This window comes from Triticum dicoccoides, chromosome 2B (assembly GCF_002162155.2).
Source record: "Triticum dicoccoides isolate Atlit2015 ecotype Zavitan chromosome 2B, WEW_v2.0, whole genome shotgun sequence".
In the NCBI taxonomy this organism is placed as follows: Eukaryota; Viridiplantae; Streptophyta; class Magnoliopsida; order Poales; family Poaceae; genus Triticum; species Triticum dicoccoides.
In genome coordinates this window covers 40462178-40468768 of record NC_041383.1, presented here as the reverse complement: position 1 = coordinate 40468768, position 6591 = coordinate 40462178, and positions in this window count along the sequence as shown.

The following is a 6591-nucleotide window of genomic DNA, read 5'->3' as shown; positions in this document are numbered from 1 at the left end:
TGTAAACATGCTCTCCAGCTTCGCCAAGTCCCAAGCACCTCCAGACTCATTCAGAAGGTGCCGGACGTGTGTGATGCCTGGGATATATCGTTGCCCCAATGGTTGCAGGCTGCCTTGGCGCGGGATCCAATTATCGTGATGAACCTTGATGGAGGAGCCGTCTCCAACTCTCCACACAATCCCCTTCCTCAACAGCTCTCGACCGTGAATAATGCTCCTGAAGGTGAAAGAACCTCCTGTCGGGCACGTGGCATTCATGATTGATCCGTCTGGAAAGTATCTTGCCTTAAGCACACGGGCACAAAGTGAGTTCGGGTACTGGAGTATTCGCCATGCTTGCTTTGCAAGAAGAGCTTGGTTAAACATCTCCGCATCCCGGAAGCCCATTCCACCTTCTTTCTTTGCCTTACACATTTTTTTCCAGGACAGCCAATGCACTTTCCTCTCTCCATTTGTTTCTCCCCACCAGAAGTTAGACGAGATCGAAGTCAGGTTCCTGCACATGTTCTTGGTGAGTTGGAAACAGCTCATAGTGAGAGTTGGCGTGGATTGGAGGCCGGACTTGACCAACACCTCTCTTGCCGCTTTAGACAAACCTTGTCCTTTCCATCCAGAAACTTTCCTAGCTGAACTTTCTTTCACATACTTAAAAGCACCGTCCTTGGATCTCCCAACCAGTGTTGGTAATCCAAGGTATTTCTCACTCAGCGCCTCCAAGTTAATCCCAATAACACCTTGAAGTTCAGCCTTGCTAGCCCTACCACAACCTTTCCTAAAGAAAAACGAGGATTTTTGTAAGTTAACTCTCTGTCCCGAGGCTTCTTCATAAACCTGCAAGATATCCTGCAGCGCCTCAAAGTTGCTTTTCTCCCCCTCTAGGAAGACAATGTTGTCATCTGCAAACAGAAGATGTGTAATATGGGGGCCAGTGCTCCCAAACGACACTCCTTTAATGCTGCAATCTTGTTGGGCCACTTTCAACAATGCCGAGAATCCTTCCACACAAAACAAAAAGAGATATGGTGAAAGCGGATCACCTTGGAGCAAGCCCCTAGACGGGAGGAATCCTCTCGAGAGACCCCCATTCAACTTGACAACAAATCTAGCAGAAGTGAGACAACGCATAATCATGCGAATCCATGCAGTCGCAAACCCAAACTTAGCAAGCACTTGCTCCAAAAAAATCCACTCCACTCGATCATACGCCTTCATCATGTCTAACTTTACCGCACATAGTGGTGTTTTCCTCCTCCTCTTTCTGATTGCATGTGTGCATTCATAAGCCACCAGCACATTATCAGTCATAAGTCTCCCGGGAACGAAGGCACTTTGTTCTTCGGAGATCAACACCGGAAGGATCATCTTTAGTCTATTGGCGAGAACCTTGGTGGCAATCTTATACAACACATTGCACAAACTGATTGGCCTAAACTGAGATAGAAGTTACGGAGAGTTCACTTTGGGGATCATCACAAGTACCGTGTCATTAAAAGAATCAGGAGTAGTCTCCCCCGAAAGAAACCCCCTAACCGCCGCACACACATCCGCCTTTAGCAGTGACCAGTGTCGCTGATAAAAAAGAGCTGGCAGCCCGTCCGGCCCCGGCGCCTTAGTTGGTCCCATCTGGAAAAGAGCCCGTTGGATTTCCTCATCCAAGATAGGGGCTGTTAGCTTGGTATTCATCTCCGCGGAAATGACAGGGGCAAAATGCGTGAGCAATCTTTCTGCTTGGGCCGAACCTTCGGACCTAAATAAGCTCTCATAGAACGAGGCCGCCAGCGCCCTCATGCCTTCATCATCCGTACACCTTGTTCCATTCTCCCTCTGTAACGCCTTAACCGTATTCTTCCGCTTGCGATGAGAGGCCCGGTTCTGGAAATATTGGGTGTTCCGGTCCCCCGCTTTAAGCAAGTCCACACGAGATCGCTGCTTTTGCATAAGTTCTTCCCTTTCATACACTTCATTATGTTGGCTCTCTATGTCTCTAACTTCGGCCGTTAGTCTAGTGACCAACGCCCTCTCTTTAGCATCCAGGAGCTGCTCCTTTAGCCTCTTGATCTGCCTTCGAACTGACCCAAAAACAGTTCGGCCCCAACTCTGAAGTGCCTTTGTAATGTTTTGTAGTCTGTTACAAACTGCACCTGGTGTCATGCAAGCCCCCTGCACTCGCCCCCAAGTCCGGGCGATCATCGCCTCATAGTCCTCATGCCTCAACCACATTTCTTCAAACCGAAAGGGGCGGTCCCCCCTCGGTCCTTCCGATCCCATATCGCGCACACGTACCAACACTGCCATGTGATCGGATTCCTCAGTTACAATATTTTCCACACTCGTACCCGGGAACATCCCGGCAAAACCAGCAGTGCACGTTGCTCTATCAAGTCTCACTTGGATATTATCACAGTCGTTCTGTTTATTATCCCATGTGTATTGGTAGCCCGTCGCTCCTAGATCCGCCAAACCGCAGTCGGTTAAGCACTCGCTAAAAGCTTGCATCTGAGCAAAGGACCTTGGGTTGCCTCCAACCTGTTCGGACCTAACCAGGATTTCATTATAATCCCCAACACACAACCATGGAAGCTCATTCTGTGATCTAAGGTAGCGGGTAGCATCCCAAGTTTTCTTCCTCAGCTCCGTTCGTGGCTCCCCGTAGATTCCAGTGAACCTCCAAGTATGCCCCTCTGCACTGATCTCTACATCAATAAAATACTGGCACCATGGCCTAATATTAACCTGTAAGTGCTCTCTCCACCATAGTGCTAGGCCACCACTTCTCCCATTACAATCCACTGCAACACCACTTCGAAACCCAAGTTTCCATTTCAGCCTCTCCATCGCCCTTGCTTTTTTCTTTGTCTCAGATAAAAAAACCACCGCTGGGTTGTATGACCGTATGAGGTCCCCTAGTTCGCCGACTGTCGAGTCCAACCCTAGTCCTCGACAGTTCCAAGCCAAGCAATTCATTGGTCCCGGCAGCCCCGACTCGCGGGGTCCGCCAATGCATTAGGTTCTTCGATGCGATCAAACACGGAGGAAGTTTTTTGCCTCGTATCCCGAATGAACGTATCCTGGTGCTCATGCTTGTCCTGATCTTCCTTGGCTTTCCAAATCTGCTTTGGGGGTCTCTTTTTACCTGTCTCCTTCTCTCGATACACCTGATGAGAATCATCATTTAAGTCTTTGCGAAGTCGCGGCCTTCGAACATACCTGCCCTTGGTCCTCTCAGCCAGACCAGAGCCATAGCCACCATAAGAATCCAATCGGCCGCTACGGTCAGAACATGCACCATGCATCGATGTAGCCCAGCGTCGGTCCTCCACCCCACGATCTGCATGGAGCCGGCCCTCGTGATACGAGCCTGCATGGCACCTCTCTCCCTCCAACCCACTCGCATGGCTCCTGGCCTCGGGAAGAGGGGCAGCATGCAGATGCGCCCGACGTGGGGAGCCACTTTTTTCCATGTTTTGCCGTTGTGTTAGCTCTGCCCGAAGGTTGTGATCCCTTTTTGTTCCAGCTTTTCTCTGAGATCGCTGCCCTGCCCTTCTCTTGCCTTAGCTACCCCCTTTGCCGGGCTATTTACCTCTTTATGCTCATTCCTTGACCCCCCGCCAGTGCGTGAGTCAGCAGTAAACGAAAACTCTAAATTTAGATTCCTTTTGACCGGCTGCTCCCGAGAGGGAACATGACTAAACTGAGATCTTTCCCTATCCTCTGATCTTGCTCCACCCCCACTATATGAGCTGGAGGTAGGCATCTGCGAGTGCTCCTTTAGGGATGAAGAACTTTTCCCGGTGGTTGCCCTAAGCCAAGGCCCCCATTGGCTGGATTTGTCAATTGGTGGCTCGCATCCACTCTTACCATGAACAAGTCTACCATAGTCAAAACAGAAGTGCGGGATTTTTTCATACGAGAATTCATACCATGTCCCCTCCAAGTCCTCCAGTGAGGTCCTTAGACGAGCTCCACGGACCAAAGGCTCAAAAATTGAGATCTTCTCCCGCACCCGGAGGTATTCTCCTTTAGCAAAGCCATCTTTTTCCACGTCCACTCTAACAACTTCACCCAACCAATCTCCTAAGGCCGTACCAAATGATTCCGTCCTCATACCCAGTGGTAGATCCGGAACTCTCACCCACATCTCAACTGTATCAAAGACCATCTCAGAAGGGCGAACATCCCCCACATAATCCTTTAGAACAAGCACATGAAAGTCAAACTGCCACGGGCCGTTGTTCAAAGCATGACGCCAATCCCCTTCACTGCCAAATCTCACCTCAAACATATTATTGCCAATGTCCTTGAATTTAGCCTCCTTGTGAAGTCCCCACGCCCGTGGCATCGCCCTCTCCAGCGCATACTTGTTGAGGGGGCGCGGTGAGAAAACCTTCCCCACCGCCGACCACTTTACCGTCGCCGCTTGAAGCCCTGGATCCGAGAAGATAAACCCTTGCCGCTCTTTGTCCGTCAGAACCAGTCCACCAAAACTCTCCGAGAGGCTGGCTGCCTCCGCCGTCGTCTTGCCGTCAGCCGGAGAAGTCGAAGCCCCCCGACTCGTTGATCCCCCTACCGCCGCTGCAGCCGAGGCCGCCGCCGCGCCCTTCCCGGGAGTGACCTTCAGACTTGGCGTTGCCGCCCCTCTTCCAACTCTCTCTGCCATGGACCCTCCACACAGGAGCTCCAGAAGCCTTCGCCGATCTACCACTCGAGCAGCGTCGTCGCCGCACTAACAGTCACCGGAGATCCAACCTCACCCCCGTACAAGAAAACCCTAACCCTAGCGGCAGCCTAGCAATCGCCTCGGGATCGCCTTCTCCGTCGCCCGAAGCATTTTCCTGTCGTGGTGGACCCGCCCCGCTCGCATATTCCGCACTGTTTGGAGCGTATCGCTCCTGTTTGATCCGTATTAACTTCACAAATACACGATTCGGCCCGCCTATTTCTAGTGGGTAAGGTGTCATCGTAGTCGACATAAGGGGGTACTACATGGAGAACTGATAAGACATACGTGGGATGTGGGATTTTGTTTATTGTGTGGTCGTTTACAACACAAACTCTATCAATTCAAATCTAGAAGGCACGAACTGCACATGAATGCGTAGCCTCTTATCGGTATTGAATGTGGAAAAAAAGTTTATCATTCTGTGTCAGAAAAAGTTGTGAATATTTTCCATGAAATTTTGTGGGTGTGCATTTAACCAACTAGTTGGCTATCGTATTATTCTAAGATTTTTTATTTTTGATGTTTGAAAAAAATATACTTTTGTTTTCATATATAGACGAGATGGTCCAGACTTTTGAATAGGTCTATATTTTCTTATGAAGGGAAGAGATTAATATTTTGCGCGTATTGAACTTAGGGACATATACATATGGAAGATCTCAATGTATTGTAGACGTGTTGGACACCTAGTAGGTTTTTTTCTAAACGTGGCCGCGTAGTAGTTTTTTTTATAAACATGGATGCCTAGTAGCTAGGTAAACGTGTTTCTTAGACGTGTTGGATACAAGACTTTATTTGGAGTTTGTGCCTGGGTCCACCAAATTTATGTTGTTCCGAATATTGAATGCCTAAGAATATTTTATAATAAATATTTGCAAGATCAAGGCCGGTATTTTCTGATTAACATGGGATTTTCTTTGCTAATTCCCTTGCTCTTAGTTCATCGTATATTACTTTTAATATATAATAGATAGATATATTTGGATTCCGGATAAACATTATCAAAATTTCATTCATATTCAAAAAATTCAGGGTTTTTTTTTGTCGCTAAGGTGATTTCTCATGGGGGAAAAGTCACATATACATCGCTGATCCGAGCCATTCGACAGAGAATGGCATCTTCACAAGCATATACACGAATGCATCTTTGCGAAGCATATACACCAATCAATCCCTGATTGACAAGCACACACACGCAGCTTCAAATTACTCCAAGCAAGATATGGATGCATCAAGTTCCCCCGGTCCAGATATCTTCACAAGCATGTTACACGCAGCTTCACAAGCCAAGAATGCATGTAGGCAAGATATGGCCGGCGCATATATATCTAATGTCGACACCGCAAGGGATTAATCGGCAAGTTAACTGATTAATTGGACAAATTCTTGAACATGGCCAATAAGTCATCATAAGTATCACAACCAATATTGCATAAAAACCACTAAATTTGTTCAGATTTTTATCCGGATTCCCTTATTAACTGGAGCAATTTTTTCTTTGAATGAAATCAAGTTCATGTGGGGAGCTCTCCCCCGGGTGACTGCTCAAAAAATATATTCTTTGTTTCTCTTTACATCGCTCAAACACACAATCATGCATATATATCTCCTGCGGGTTCTACACTATCATCCTCTAGTAAAATTTGGGTAAATACATATTTTTCTGTAGTTATATCAGTCAATTGATCTATACCACAAAATGAAATTCTTTGTTCAATTTGCGTATTTTTCCATTTCCATGCATTGCTCTCCTCAAGAGCCACACACAATTTGCTTACTTTATCTGACCTCATCTACATACAAAGAGTATTCAACCAAAAAGTACAACTTTACAGGTATCGGTCTCACAAAACTACTAACCTTTATGTAAA